This window comes from Oxyura jamaicensis, chromosome 3, assembly GCF_011077185.1.
Source record: "Oxyura jamaicensis isolate SHBP4307 breed ruddy duck chromosome 3, BPBGC_Ojam_1.0, whole genome shotgun sequence".
Taxonomy (NCBI): Eukaryota; Metazoa; Chordata; class Aves; order Anseriformes; family Anatidae; genus Oxyura; species Oxyura jamaicensis.
Window position 1 is genome coordinate 91,736,046 of NC_048895.1, and position 16,567 is coordinate 91,752,612.

The window sequence follows — 16,567 nt, forward strand, 5'->3', positions numbered from 1 at the left end:
CCTCACTGTTATATACTGTGATTAAAAAAAAAAAAAAAAAAAAAAGTTTTCATCACAAAAAGAACTTCAAATTGAGCTGTTTCTCTGAAGCTTTAGTTTTTAATTTCACATACTTTTGGTTATATTTTACATGAAAGAAGAGAATATAGTTTTATTTGTACAGCCTTGTATTTTACATAAACAGTTCTAATAGTATTCAAACTGAAATGGTAAACATCTCAATTTATCTCTAGAGTATTTTTTCTTGCTGATTTATTATCACATGGTATTTGGTTCACCATTAGCCTTGATTACATTCTCATCTTTTTGCTTTATACTTTCATCAGTACTAGCAATAAATTACTATGGATAAAAAGCCTATCAAACAAAATGAAAGTTGTAAAAAATTGAGATTCAATGATTCCAGCTGACATTTACCTCTTGACTAGTGAATATAAAACTGAGATAATGTAATCATCCAAATGGTGAAGTCTGTAGAAATGCAGGCAGTGCTATAAGGAATTGTTTTATTGCTTCATAGCCTGAGGTACTTTGCCTAGATTTCTGGTATTTTGTATAAATGATATAGGTGATCTGAAATTCTTAATAAAAATGTAATAGTGCTGTAACATTTTTAATGGCAATGTGATAATTATTCAGAATACTATTTGATGAAGATAGAATGAAAGGCAAACTATTTAAAAGACAAATACAATGATCTATGCAATGTATTACTTGAATATGATTAAATTAACCTTCATTTACTTTAATGAGCTTGTTATATTAATAGGTAGCATAAGATAAGAAGCATTCGTACAGATTTTGAGCAGTCAACCAAAAAAAACCAACAGTGCAGTGAAAATGAAATACTTTCAGCAATGCAAAACACGCTCTCAGAAAGTTTCTGTAGTTGATTTCATAACAACATTCCGTGTTCAGAATGGAATAATTCTCAGAACTGCAGGTTTCTTACCATCCTTCAAGGGTTAGATTTGCCATTTGTATCAAACTGTTGATTGCTGTGGTGTACTGTCTGTGGTGTACTCCTGATGAGTTGTAGGCATAAGGATGGCCAAAATCAGTACACAGTGGTTGCTGGAGATTGCTTTATAAATATCTAGAAAGAGTAGAAAGTGGAAAAAATACATATATATTTTACGTAATAAAAGGTACGGTAATAAGAGCAGTTGATCAGATCTTTGCTTTATAAACAGTGCAGTCTGAGCTGTATTTTTATTTGAAAGAACATTATTTTAAATTATTCATTCATTCTTGGCTGATGAGCTTTTCAGGATAGTGCTGGGTGAGCAGGGAGATGCCTGAAAATCTGAAAGAATTGTCCAAGAGAGTAAAGATTTGGGAAAAAAAGTCTGACCAGTTCAGAAAAACTTTATTTCACATGGTTCACAGCCTCTCTAATCTATTTAGGAACAAGGTCATTCCTTTGAAGACATTTGTGGTGAGGGTAGATCCCTTCAGTGACAGCTTTAGAAGCAGCAGCAGCATTTTACATTTTGAGTGAGAATTAACTTGGACACAGAAGGCTTCAATTGGCTAAGCAGCTCTTGTAATTGTAGTATAGGTATTATAAAATTGCCTCAAGTGTCTGCAGTTTGATTTGTGAAAATGCTGATGCAGACAACAGAAAAATAAAATAAATTCCTGTAATTAGAAACAGCTGCCTTGCATTACCATTAAAGATATGTACCTTTCTCCTTTTCTGGAAAACAGAGACAAAAAAAAAAAAAAAGTGTAACCTGATAGTTCAGCAATGATCCTTTCTTAGATGAATTACTTTAAATCTCAGTAACCCATGTAAAAACAGTGCCTCATTTAACACAGTCCTCTAGCAGCAGATATTTCTAATGCCCTCAAAATTCCTTCTGAAACAGTAGTGCAGTATTTTGTTTTTGTTGATTTTCTTTTTGTCCTGTCTCATAATGACATTTTTTTTTATTTCATACAAGCATTCCAGCTAAGGCAGACCAACAAAAATGCTCAGAAGAATATTTATTACTGAGTTTTCCATTTTTCAACTTTTTCTAGCTGTTCAATTTAAAGGTTGTGCAAAAATACCCAGGGGTTGTTCATAAAAATTTCACCATTAATCAGTTACATGTCATATTTCAAATAAATCAAATGTGGAAAAAGAGTGAGTTATTTCTAAAACAGAAAGAAAGAAAAATCTGAAAGGATGTTGTTGCTGAAAAATAGAACTCACAATTTTGAAGCCTGATGTGCAACTTGTCATTTGCAAGCCAAAACCTAGGGATTACAGAGCCTTAATTTATTATAAAGGCTCAGGGTCACAACACCCAAACAAGTATAATTTATATCTCCAGTTACTATCATGAAGTCTCTGTTGAAAACCTATGATTATCAGTAAGCAATTTTTCTTCACATGAATTACAACAAAGAGTTACTTTGTTTTGAGTTACTACCTTATCAGCTTAAAAAAACCATTGTGTTGAATATGTTCAATACGATGGAACCTAAGCGAATTGAACGTTGATTTAATGATGTTTCTTTTCAGTTGTTTTCTAGTGATATTGAATAAATAAAGGTTTGTCTATAAATAAAAGCATACAGTATATTATATAAATATATTAATATTTAAATAAAATAATAAAAGAATAAATAAATTACATAAATTTACTCATTTTCTGTGATGCTAGAATGAGTTACAAAAAAAGAGGAAATTCTATAATGAAATCTCAGTTTAAGTACAGAATAGTATTTTAATTTTCCCTCTACGGGTTTGTTGGATAATGAAAACTATCAAAACATGAGATAGAAGCATGTCCTGCTACCAGTATCTGCAGACACTACCACTACCTGGTTTGATAACCAGGGCTGATAAATTTAAGAAATGGTTGGTTCTTCTATATGACTTCCTTGATTTAGAGTTGCCAGAGCCTCTTAGAGGGAACAATGTAATGAAGCCTCTTCCCTGCACAAAGGCAGCATCCCAGCTCAGCTTCTTGGTAATAATGGTCTTTCTGAGAAACTGGATAGCTTCAGCTGAAGCTTCCTGGAAGCTTAACTACCATTTGGGGAAAAAAATAATATAATCCAGCCCCCAACTTCTTGAAAGGCTGCTAACACCCTGCTTTATATTGTATAGGCTTGAGGAAGAAACATAAACTAACCTTGATAAATGCTGTAAATAAAGTTATATTCCAGTTTCCTGATATTCTTTGTTTTTGCTGTGTCATGACAGTTCCTTCAATTACTGAACTGAAGTCACCTTTCTTCTTATTCTTTGTCATTTTGTGAACTGGTTATGTTGTGAACATGTCAAGCTAGTCACACTGCTCCTGAAATGAAATTTATTTGTTCAACTAAAATCTTGTGCTGTATTTTGATCACTGTAATATATGAAGTAAAGATTCACAGTTGATTTGCACAGCAAAGTACTGTATCTCTTTCATGCACACTACACCTCAGAGTGGATCTCTCCACTAAAAACTTTTTTATAAGGCATTCAAAACAGATTTTGAATGAAATAATTTTTTTCAGGAGAAAAAAAAAATGGTTTTGTACTTTTTCTAATAAATTTAGCAGAAGTTAATGGGTTTATTTTGTTTGTTTTAAATAGTCTCCAAGGGATCACAAATAATTCCAAATGAGTTTGAACACAGAGAGTGTATTAATGCAAGTCATCTCCATGCACCAGCAGTGTCAGCTACCAGCATTTGATCAGTCATTTCTCAGTTCTAGCAAGTATATAATTAATAAAAGAGATAAAGTTAAATGATACTCAGTAACTGAAGCACTGGTCTTTCACGTGTATATTAAATATATCCTTCCCTCATATATGTTGTTGTGTAGATCAGATTAGAAATATATGTAAGAGACTGTCTAAATTAGTATAGCAGAAATTTCTCAGGACACTAAGATATATCTCAACTGAACTGAGATTTGTTTCTGAATTTTCATGTGTATTAATAATTAGCCATTATTCTAGTTAATTGACAACTATATTTTTGTGCATGTGTATGTCAATTCCACATTAAAAATATACAAGTATAAGAAAGTCTGTATTAATTCAGAAGACTTCTGTGCAGTGGCAGATCCGTGAACATTCCTCTCCCCCCAAATGAAAAGAACTTACTTTCTTGCTATTCTTTTCTTGCTGTTATTTCATATAGGGAAATAAAGTCTCTGATGTTTCTGTTCAGTACATTTGGAAGTTTAATTGGAGGGTTAGACACGAAAAAGAAAAATACAATTGATAATAAGAGGAAGATGTCACATAGTGGTGATGAACTGATAAGAGTTCTTACTTGTAAAGCAGAGAAAAATGTATGAATAGAAATGAGTAAAGAGGTCATGGTATCAGTAGAAAAGTGGTAAAAAGTCTCCCTCATTAATGAGGAGAGAGTGGAAAAGGATAGTTATGCCTGAGACATAGAGAAGAGCAAATAGTCTGGAAAATGGGACAAAAGGTTCAATTCACAAAAAGAAATACTATATGTGCTGTGATGTTTTGTTACATGGGAAAGTAATTAGGAAAATGGTTATATAAGAGATAGAAACAGGAATGAGTAAGAGGTAAAACAACTGAACTTAAAGACAAACAAAACAAAAACACAAAAACAAAAAAACAACAACAACAAAACACAATTCATTACTGCGTTAACAGAATAGTCAGGTTTGAACAAGGGGGGGCAGTCTGAACTAGAATATATGCTCATTCTCTGGCCAGCAATGACAAACTCTACTGAACAAACTTTCATTTTCCAACAAATTGTCCCTCATTTGTTTCATTTTGGTTTCTTCTACAAAGGCTTTTGAGAAATATAGGTGTATCACTTTTCTCTTGGCATGAATTTGTGAATTATTTTTCAAGTATGAAACAAACTTTCCTCTAGATGTATTTCCTGATAAAAGTGTGAGCAAAGAGAAAAAAGATCTCAAGTGGAGACAATTCAGTTTTCCCTTATTATTTTCAAATGGGTATGTTTCTTTGGGTATATTAAGAATCTATTTGGTCTGATCATTTATTGTTCTCATATAAGATAGATTCCAAGTGTGTGTTTAAAACTGATATGTGACTGGAGCAACTTTGTACAGCTAAATGTGACTAAATTCAGGAGTTCTTTGACAGATTTTTGTTATTTAGTAACAAGTTCTTTGTTTTTCATTCTTTTGTATGTTAATCCCCTTGCTTTGTTAAAAAATGCTTAAGGAGCTTGTAAATATTGTTTTGCAAATTTGATTCTTTGTACAATTTAAGAATTTGAGACCTTTTTTTGAACCTTAGTTTTATAGGGCACCTCATATAGAAAAAGAAAATTGTTTGCAAACTTGTCCAGTGCAAGTTAAATTAAAGTGGTGTTGATTTTGATGAAATTCTGACTTTTCTGTGCTTGGCTCAGCTGGATTTTGGGCTTTAAGATATGGCTCACTTTGTTCATTAACTTTGCTTTCTTTAAGTTTAGACACAAGGTGTATGATGACTCAGAAAAAATAAACAGTAAGCACTTTTTTTTAATATTACAGTGAATCTTTTACTATTTAGAGGTTCAAATAAAACTTAAAAGATTTGAATAACGTGTTGAATAACGCCTGTTTTTGTCCTTTTATATTTCTTGAACCCATGACTTCACACAAATAACTCATACAAACTCACCAGCACTAAAGAATCCATTGTGAAGGGTGAACTTTTCTGTGCTTTTTTTGTCTTGAAAGTACAGCTCAGGCAGTGCCTATAGTGATCCTTTTTTAACAAAATAAAATAAATCATTTTATATTTTGATTGCCGCAAACATGACAGTTGCCCATCCTGTCTTCAAAGCAACTGTTGTCATATTAATAATTTCCAGGTGATTGTGTGTTTAGCTCCATGTTCAGTGAGGCAGGAAGAAAAGGAAATGGTGGTATGGCCATTAGATGGCTGGATAAGAAAACTACAAAAGTCCTAAGGAAAATGGGACCTAGGCCATCAGTTCCATGGGTAGCCAGGACTTCAGACTCTGATTTTTATTGCTGTAATGAAACAAGGGCCTTGTTCTGTAAGACAAAAGGAAAATTTAGTCTGTCACTCAGTCTTGGAGATGTTTCAGTCCTGGGGGGAAAAGAATAAAAAATAGTATCTTTAATAAAAAGAAATAGAACTAAGTGTATGACTACAGAATTGGGATTTTTACCTGCCTACCTGCATGTTTTTCTCCCATGTGAAACAAGAAATACCTGTATACATGTAAGGATACTAGAATATAGACTGATGAAGAATTTATGCTTGCTCAATTTTTCAACTGAATTCTTCAAAGAGAAGCCTGAATAACAGAAGGCAGAAATTTATTAATTTAGATAGTGTACTGCACTTAAATTGATGATATAAATAGTTGTTTAACTAAATAATGCTTTCTCATATATCTTCAAAAATTTCCACCTCTACCAGTTCTTGATGAGGTAACTGAATGGGTATCTTTATACTAGCATATCAATTTTTATTTTATAAATTGATGGGGGAGGGTAATCTGAGTTTCCTTTTTAATTAAGGCCATTTTAATTTTCATGTTCAATGTAATAGTCACCCATAATCTTTGATCCACAAAACCCCAAGAATAATTGAGGGGGGAGGGGGGAGCTGCTTATGTTCTGTACTGAATCTGGAATTTATTAGGATTTGATGCTTTCATTAAGTCTCTGATTTCTGGAGTCACCGATTATACAGAAAATTATTATGAAAAATTACAGTTTTATAATCAAATAAAGTGTTTAATACTTAAGGTTCAGAAAAATATCTTCAAAATATACCTGAATAAAAATGATTCAGTGATGGAAGACAGACCCTAATTGACCTGCTCAGATATTAGAAAAACTATCTTTGAGTATGCTATCTCATTTCTGCCTCAAGCTAAATTTCATATTGAGCTGTATTTTCCATCCTGAACATTAATTTCCAATACACTTGGAGAAATATTTCAAAATTCAAATTATAATTTTTCAGTGCTGTGGACTTTTGCTGCCAATAGCTGTTTGTAACTGAGGTATTTGCTTCAAATCATTTATATATGAACTGTCCAATTAATTTTGAAAGGTGAAATCATCTGTGAAGTCTTGAACAGAGCAAAAGTATTTCTGACTGTACTCAAAAATCAAAATACATATGAATCTTCTGTCTTGCATTTAATTACAAAAGGCATTTGGAAAATTCAGACTTGAATTCTATTTTCAGTAAAATGGATAAAATACCATGCACATATTTTTCTTTTCAGAATTGCTTATTTAGGACCTGACCTTTCATCCATCTTTCTGTACTTATTTTTTCATCAGGAGATGACGCCTGCCTTCATGTTTTCCAGGCTTCTGTCAGCTTTGTAAACCTGTTTAGCGGGCACAGAAAGCAGCTTGATTTTAATAGTTGCAGGGGAATAGAAAAAATACTTTATGATAAAGTGGTTCTTCTACATGATTTTTACTTCTTTAAAAATAACAAGTTTAAAAAATGTGCAGAAACCTATTATTATTTCATTGACAATGAGAAGAAAGTATAAGTCATGAAAGAGAGTTTGTCTAATATGGTAACAAATGAAAACAGTGTGTGTGAGATACATCAGGAAGAACAGGCAAGGTACATCATGACTTTTCGCAGGAAACATTTAATTACTGAAGTGAAGTGACCGAGCACTGGCATAGGTTTTCCAAAGAAATTTTAGAGTCTCCCTCCTTTGTGACCTTTGAACATGGTCCGGGGCAAAATGCTCTAGGTGTCCCTGCTTGAGCAGGGGGGCTTGGACCAGAAGGCTTCCAGAGGTCCCTTCCCACCTTAACCATTCTGTAATTATGCTACATCTTAATGAGATGGAAAGATTCTTTTCCTATAGCTGTAAGAGAAAATACTTATTGCAATAAGTTTAAAACAGATGGAAAAGCCTTTCAATTTGAAATGTTCCTCTGATGCGGGATATGAGAATTTTTTTCTTTTGATTTTGGTACAATGTTTTATAAATATTGTTAATTGTAATAGCTATGGCTTTAGTAAGAAAATCTGGTACCATGTGAATATCATATGATAATATTTTATTCTCTCATAGGCAATCAATCTACATGGGAGTTATCAGGGAATTAAAGAACAGTATACTGATATCTTTAAGTGAAGTAGCAGGGTTAAGAGTGTCTTAGCAACTTGCTGAGATCTATCTCTAGTATTTTCCAAAGTATATTTCAATGATCAGATCAGTTTTAAAGTAAGCAATGTGATCAAGTGAGACATACTTAACACCTATAGAGGATACATTAAAATAAATATTTGCTTATATACAAACATTGAAAGAGGATTTAATGTTTAAAGGAAAAAAAATTACAATAGATACTTTAGAATTAGTGAAACAGGTAATTGATGGTCATTTCTTCATGTGTCTCTGCTGTTCTAGTCTAAAGGGATCAAACTATAAGTGCAGAATCTTCATGAACTAATAAGTTATTGAAATCAAGTGTACTATTTTGTCTTATATGTGTACCCCTGAGGAATGTTGTTCCTTCTGATAGCTGGAAGTGAAAACAGTTTTGTGTCACTTCAGATTTTTTTCTTCTGTTCAAGTGGGTTACGAGGTCTCTTCAAAGTAGTCAATAATGTAATTCATAATAACCCTTAAGATAGCTAAAATTTTTGAAAATTGCTTATAAAATAAAATATTAAAAGCTAATGGTCTGCACTCATCTCATTGTGATAGACTCCTGTTAGGAAGGAAGTAACAGAGCTCATCATGGAATGATTCAGGTTTGATCAGTACCTAAATACTTTGGCATTAATTAAGCTGTTTCTATAAATCTGTATATTGTGGTTAATGGTGAGGTTTGATTTTTGTGTCGTGATCTTATGGTGTGATAAAAGCTGTCTCTTCTATGTCTCTTCAGGCCTCTTAAGATGTGAGCTTATGCCTCAGCCTTCCCTGCAGTTTGGACATGTCCTCCTGTCTAGCTCCATAACCTCCCCAAACCACAAAGAGCTTACTTATGTCTGAAGTAGCCACCTCTGTCAAACTGAGTTTGACAATCTATGAATTTCCTCTGAAAACTCTCAGAAAGGACATGACCCACAGATCATTTGTTTTGTCACAGAGGAAACCTAGCCCAAATACATCCACATGTGCATACAAGCAGCCTTCTCCAGAGAAGGCAGGCTATGAGCAGTGTGAATCTGAGCTTGCTTGTACTAGTTGGTTTAGTGACTCCCCTTTCAAACAGTCACTTAAATGCTTTGCAACTTGCCCCAGATTTTGGTGGCTTCTTCCCTGTTTCTTAAGTTCGTATGTTCCTGCATATCATCAGAGATATTTAAGGCATAATTATATATCACTATGTAGAGAGCTATGGTAATGAAAGAAATTTAGTCTCAAATGTGCTGTTCTGTGCTTCCTGAATGAAATTCAAGGTTTTTCAGGGATTATGGGGAGTATAAATTCCACAATCTGTACTTTTCCTATTGCCTTTAAATAACAGTGTTGGGGATAATCTTTATTTCCATTCTGTATAGGCCAAAACCTACTTTTCCTTTTAATTTGATGGGGTCATCGTTCTTTGCTACACTGAACTGTTAGAAATAATGCTTTGAATTTTATGCTATCTCATAGAGTGAGATATTTTATGATATCTCATAGAATGATATGAGAGTCTATTTATGACTACCCAAATTGAATTGAATAGAATTTAAAAATTAGAAATAACAGGTGCTTTCTTCTGTATAGGTCAGTATTATTCCTGTCTTTAAGGCTGATATTTGAATTCAGTTTTAAGCCATGTTAAACTGTAAATGTGTTTTCTAATATGCAGAAGAAAAAGTCATGCATTCTGTTTAGTGTAACAAAGTCATGATCATGTTATTGTATTCCATTACTATCAACTGTTAAATACATGAGGAAGTATTAAAAGATTTGGAACTACTGATGTCACAAAGTTACAGCATGTTGGGAAGGGACCTCTGGAGGGCATCTGGTCCAACTCCTTGCTCAAGCAGGGCCACCCAGAACAGGTTGCACAGGACCAAGTCCAGGCAGCTTTTAAAGATATCTGTGGACAACCTGTACCACTGCGCGGTCACTCACACAGTATAAAAAAAATGTCTGCTGTGTAATTTTGATAAGATAGGAGATAGAATAAAATTTAAGATGAGATCACTTACAAAATGGAAAGAGTAAAATTACTAAAAATTCAGAAACTATTGTGTTTCTGTGGTTTGGGATTGGCAGTCAGAGGGAAAATACTACAAACTAGAAACAACCCTTTCAGTGAAGAAATTTTTACTAATATCCAACCTAAACCTCTCTTGGTGCAACTTGAGGCCATCTCCCCTCATCATGTGGTGCTTGAGAGAAGAGCCCAATCCCCACCTCAATACAACCTCCTTTAAGACAATTGCAAAGTACAATAAGGTCTCCCCTGAGCCTTCTTTTCTCCAAGCTAAACCACCCCAGCTTCCTCAGCCACTCCTCAAAAAGATTTGTTCTCTAGACCCTCCACCAGCTTCATTGCCCTTCTTTGGACATGCTCCAGCACCTCAATGTCCTTCTTGTAGTGAAGGGCCCCAAACTAAACACAGCACTCAAGGTGCAGCCTCATCAGAATTGAGTACAGAGGGACAATCACTTTCCTAGTCTTACTGACCAATCTATTTCTGATACAAGCTAGGATGCTGTAGGCCTTCTTGGTCACCTGAGCACACTGTTGGTTTGCTGGCTCATATTCAGCCAGCTATCACCGAATACTCCCAGGTCGCTTTCTGCTGGGCAGCTTTCCAGTCACTCTTTCCAGCCTGTAGCACTGCATTGCATGGGGTTGTGCCCCAAGTGCAGGACATGGCACTTAGCATTTTTGAACTTCATACACTTATTATTATTATTACTATTATTATTATTATTATTATTATTAAGGAAGGGGTACAGAAGTTTCTCTACACTCTGTTTTCCTAGGTATGAAATCAGTTATTTTCCAACAAATTAGATTTAGAATGGGTGAGAAATATAACAACTATATGTTTTGAGTTTATAACCATGTTATCTAAGTAAAGAATAGGAAATGCTAAAGTAACTACTATCACATGTGAATAATTCTATTACAAGCCATAGTACATGCAACACAACATACATAGCATGATTGCACACCATTTGCTCACTACTCACCAGTTTCCAAATTCATAGACCATCTAGCATATGATGAGATAAAATGTTTATTGTTTATGTCAACTCAGCAATAGATAAATTAGTCTTCAGCCACTTATTTTTAATAAGGGAAAATTATTAGACTGGAACAATGCCTAATGAAATATTAAAAGAGAAACAAGGTATAGAGAGTCATTCAATACTAATAATGACTCTGTTAGAATTTACCAAAATTTAGCTTTAGTTTTGAATAAGCTATTCCTCCCTTATTTATTGAGAAACAAACTGCTGGGTACCAGAGAGACAGAAACCTTTTTTTTTTTTTTTTTTTTTTTCTGAAAGAGCATTATCTCTAACTGCTTTTACTGGCAAGCTACCTTTTCTATTTCTTTTTCTTAATTTCTTTGAAATATTGGCTATCTCGTTTCAGTTTGGGTAAAAGAACCCTGATTTAGACTGCTCCTTATCACCTTTCTTTAAATACTGTTTTCTGATGAGGTGAGAATGTATTTTGGAAGAAATAAAAATATTTTTTCTACAAGCTGTTAAACTTAATTAATTACTTATGTACTAGATAATCCTAGATTTCTAGCTTTATTGCAGTGTATAAGTCACATTTTATATCGCATCACAGCATGATGCAAGGCACTTCTTTTTGCTTTGCTAGTTTTCAGACCTGAGAGTCTGCATTCTCAAATATCTTCGGTGAATTTTTCATGTTGTTTAAAATAATTAGCACACTTCAGTAGATAATAATTGTCTGCAGATTTCCACCAGAAAGCATACCAGATTTTTGCTAGATAAATATGTTCACATATGAAACTGGTCTATAAAGAATATAAGCCTGAACTTCGTTCCACATCCAGTGTTTAAAAAGTCTTTTATTAACCATGTTAAAGTTATTTATTTATTTATTTTTCATAGTAGCCTCACTTTTTTTATATAAATCCCTAATTTCATGCCTGGGTGTGAAGATATTGAAGATGATTAGCAACACTTTTCTCCAAAGTTCACAAAATTTTAAAATTCAAGTATATAAATCACATTCTGTATTAGCTTTGTTTCTGCATCACAGACCCTGACAATGTCAAATTTTTACTGGCATCACAAGTTGCTAGTAGCTTACACTGTGTAATACACAAGTGATTTACAAAATTTCAACCTAAAAGTTAAGCCATTTTTAAGAAAATGTCACTAATGAAGCTATTGACTACAGTGTTGTGCATTCCCATTTAAAGTAGATAAATTATGTAGAGCATAGCTATCAATCCCTGAAATTAGGGGGTTCATAATGTAAGTGCTGACACTAACAGAATTCTAGATGCATGAGTAGTGTCACTATAATTAGCTTAGAGCTGGTACAGATCACGTTTTAGTATTCTTTCGACTCTGCAAGGAGAGGTGGTTTATTTCTTTCAGGCATAATTACATTTGTCACATTTTTTGAGATTGCAAAAATCATACTAGCATAAAAAGGCAAGATGACTTTCAGAGCACTTAACATCATGTTGTTTGTAATATCATTAGCAGGAAGAGATGATGGGGGAAAAATGGAAAACAGAGCTTTCTACTTTTCATATATTTTTTCTGCTTTCTTTCCCTTTTTGATTTTTTTAGAGTCTATAGAAAAATGGGAGCAGAAAATATGTTCTCCCATATGTGAAATATAGGATATAGGGAAGAGAAAATCTCTACAAATTCATGATTCACTTTTCTCAATGGAAAGGGAAAATTCTATGTTTTTTTGTTTGTTTGTTTGTTTGTTTGTTTGTTTTCCATTTGTTTGTTTGTTCCCCTAGGAGTTGGTTACTATAGCATAACATGTTTTGCAGCAAGGATGTGTTTTGGTAGTTGTGCTTAGTCTTAGGCTCAAGTTCACAGACCAAGTTCATTGGGTCAGTTGTATCTGTTTTGCCTGCGGGGCAGAGATAGGTGTGCATCAGTAGTTCACAATGCTGAATTCATCTACTTAATATGCAAGTTGACATCAGTCTACCCTACAGTGAAAGTGACAAAATTTTTTTGTGGTCAAGATAAGTAATACGTAGGTTGAGAAAGGAATGTTGGTGGAGCAGTCAACTTGTCCATCTGCTACCAACACAAAATGATTGCCTACCTGCCTGTGTCTGGTTTTGGTTTCTCAAATACCATGAAGACATAGATAAACTGGAGCAAGTTCAGTGGAGGTCCACTGAGATCATTAGGGTTTGGAGCACTTGCCATGTGTAGAGAGGCTGAACAAGTCTGGAGAAGACTCTCTGTAGAGATAGCCTCAGGGAATGTAAGAGTAGCTCCCCTGGTGTCTGCAGGGAGGGTGTTGAGGAAACTCTTCTTAGTGTGGGAAAGAAATCTATCATGGAAGGGAAGATGAGAGATAGTAGGCGTAACTAGACAAAAAGAAATGTCCATATTGGATAAAAGGAGGAACTTTGTCACCATGAGGACAGCCAAGCAGTGAAGCAGATTGCCCAGAGAAGTTGTACAGATAGAAGGCATTCAAATGGTCTTTAATTGCAGCCCATTAAAATGTAGCCAATATCTTCGATTTAGCTTCTTGTTTTGTGGTCTTTGTTTCTTTATTTGGTTAGTTTTTTCTTTTTTCTTTTTTTTTTCTTTTTTTTTTTTTTTTTCCCAAGTAATCTAGCTGTAATTGCTCAGAGTTCAGTAAGGGTCAATTAATTAACCAATGACAAATTGAGTAGGTAGAGTAAATCAGGTCAGCTTCAGGGCTTTGATAACTTTGTAGTTAGCAGTAAATAGTTAGTGAAGTTAGAGGTAGTTTAGATATGGATGAAAGTGCCACAGTTGTTGCATTCTTAGAAATACTCTTTATTCTGTCCAGGAAAATGTTAGTAGTTTTTTAGTCTATATACAGAGGCCCAGCATATGGACCAAAGAAATCAAGAAACAAAAATGTTTTGTTTTGTTTTGTTTTGTTCCTCCCACTATTAAAAAGTAACATTCAGAATAGGGAGAGGAACTGATGAAAGGGTTTTCAGTATAACAAGAGCCTAATTATATGAGCAGTTGCTGAAACTTGGTTACTTTCCTATAACAGCTGGCAAGGAAAAACTGCCAAACAAATCACTTTTCATAGCACATAGTGCAGCAAAGTAACAAGACCATATTTAAATAATGTATGACTTTTTTTATTTGTATTTCTGATGTATTAGGAGTACTGCAATCTCAAAATACCTATTTAGTCAGACAAGAAAATGAATGCTAATAACATGAGGCATATATGCATGTGAGTTTTCTATTGCAAATGGGATCATAAGGGATGAATTTACCGGTACCACAGAGAACGATAGTTATGTTCCAGGGAAGGAGATTCAGAAGTCATTTCTGTGATAACAGTTTGACTTTGAATTTATCACTGAATAAAGTGATCAATCATTAAAGCACTTTGGAAGCTATAAAAGATTCTGCAAATGCATTGCCCTTTCATGCTTGTCAAGTTTCTCTAAGGGTAATGCTGGAACAACATATTTCCACAGGGACAAGTTCCTGTACACCAGTCAGAGAGGGAAGGAAGTAGAGAGAAGGGAAGATGGACAGGAGGAGCTTAATATATGGATAGTGGTTCTAAAATCATAGTATTTATTGCATAGAACCAATGAAATTGTAAATAACCTACTATTAACATTTGAATAAATGAAAGGCAGAAGGTACAGGGAATGTCGATCATAGATTTAATCTCATTCCTGACCACAGCTGTTGATCATGTCAGATGCTTAAAGGCCAAGAAGACAAAACTCTCTTCAAGGGGTGAAGTTCTAGAACAGACTATGTCTTAAATGAAGGATCTCACTAGGAAGCTTTCTGCCTTTCAGGAACAGCATACATATTCCTTATGTTCCAGTGTAAAATCTCTGAAAGATGCATAGATTTACATTTACAATAGAGAGGGTTGACCCCTGTTGGAATCCACAGAATGTACTAAAATGCTTAATACTCATCATATGGAAAATGAATTCCTTATTTCCAATGAATGATACCAATGCAATGTATTACTGTGAGTGATGAGGTCCTTTGGAAATACTTATGAGAAGGGTAGGGCTTTAATTTTACTCCCAGAAATGATTCCATCTCAACTATGTTCAGTGCATTCATATGCAGTCATTCTATGATGCTATAATTCTGTGATCTTTTACTCATTAAATCCAGAGCACATATATTTGTTGTAGATGAACAGAGTTAAAATGCTACCTCATCCTTGTAAGGCTGGAAGCCTACCTAATGAAGAAAGACTAAAATAGGCAGAGTGATTCATTTCATCCTAAATGTTCATGCATAAAAATGTTTCCTAAAAGCATCAGTTTGTCTCCTTTGCTAGAAAGCACACAGTTTCACACACTATAAGGGTAGGTGAAATGTAACTGCCTAAACAAATATAGTTATTGTACTCTTGAAAGTACAGGCCAACTATAGAACTTGATCAAAAGCATTGAATGGCATTGGAAAATGATTTCTAAATGAGTTGTTTCTCAAAAGATACTCTTTTGAAGGTGCTAGATCTGTTCACATGTCCTCTCTTACATTTTGGGAGCAGAGGTTTTATTCCCTGGTGTTTGCACATCTTAAGGTAACACCTCATAGTCCCACTTTTCTTTCCATATTTTATACTACTTTTTTTTTTTTTTAATGCTGTAAAATATTATTCTTCTTATTTGTAATTTGGACACAGATGCAGAATAAATTATGCAAGTATTCTAAGAAGGATCAGAAGCTTATATTCAGTCTCAGAGGTCCTGATTAGCTATTATTACTCATATATTTTCATACTCTTTTCCCTCACAGGACAGCCACCAAAACGGATACTGTGTCTCAGGCTGCTGGATGGTGTCCTCAGTTGCAATTATAAACATCTTATGCTTTTCTGTAAATCAGCTAAGTAATCTATCTTGAAGCAGTATTTTTTTCAGTTATAGACTATACATAGTCTTAATCAACATGTAATTGAAGTAATTGATTTACTTTCTTTGGAAGAGTGGTTGTTCTTACAGTCTGCCAGTTTTTAATTCATCCGCGCTGAAGAGATAAAATGACCACATGATTTAGAATATTCTCCACATCACTTTGTAATTAGTATAGGGCATACTCAGGCACTACTGCATATTTCAGGGAAGCTATATTTATCACAGGCAAATGAGTGACTATATGTAGAATACCACGGAACATAAAGGATGCTAAAATATTAACAGATTTTAATTAAAAAAAAAAAAAAAAAGTTTTATCATTAGGAAAACACTTTATCAAGTGAAATGTTGGCCTTATGTTTCACTGTAAAACAGAAATATATTTCAGTAATTTTAAACCAAATCATGCACAGATATATTTACAGCAAACATCCTCACAAAATTACAATACTCTTGTAACATGTTCTTTCCTTTCTTTTTTCCCCAACAGTGTACTGTCCTCTATTCTCTTTCTTTCTTCTTTTGATAGATGCAAACTACTGATAATTACACATATTAAAG

General features: G+C 33.9%; 1 protein-coding gene across 7 annotated transcripts in view; it reads left to right on the forward strand.

The window, feature by feature from the left end:
- KHDRBS2 (KH RNA binding domain containing, signal transduction associated 2) overlaps positions 1 to 16,567 on the forward strand; it is a 381,354-nt gene that overhangs the window by 72,835 nt on the left and 291,952 nt on the right. The window lies entirely within an intron of this gene.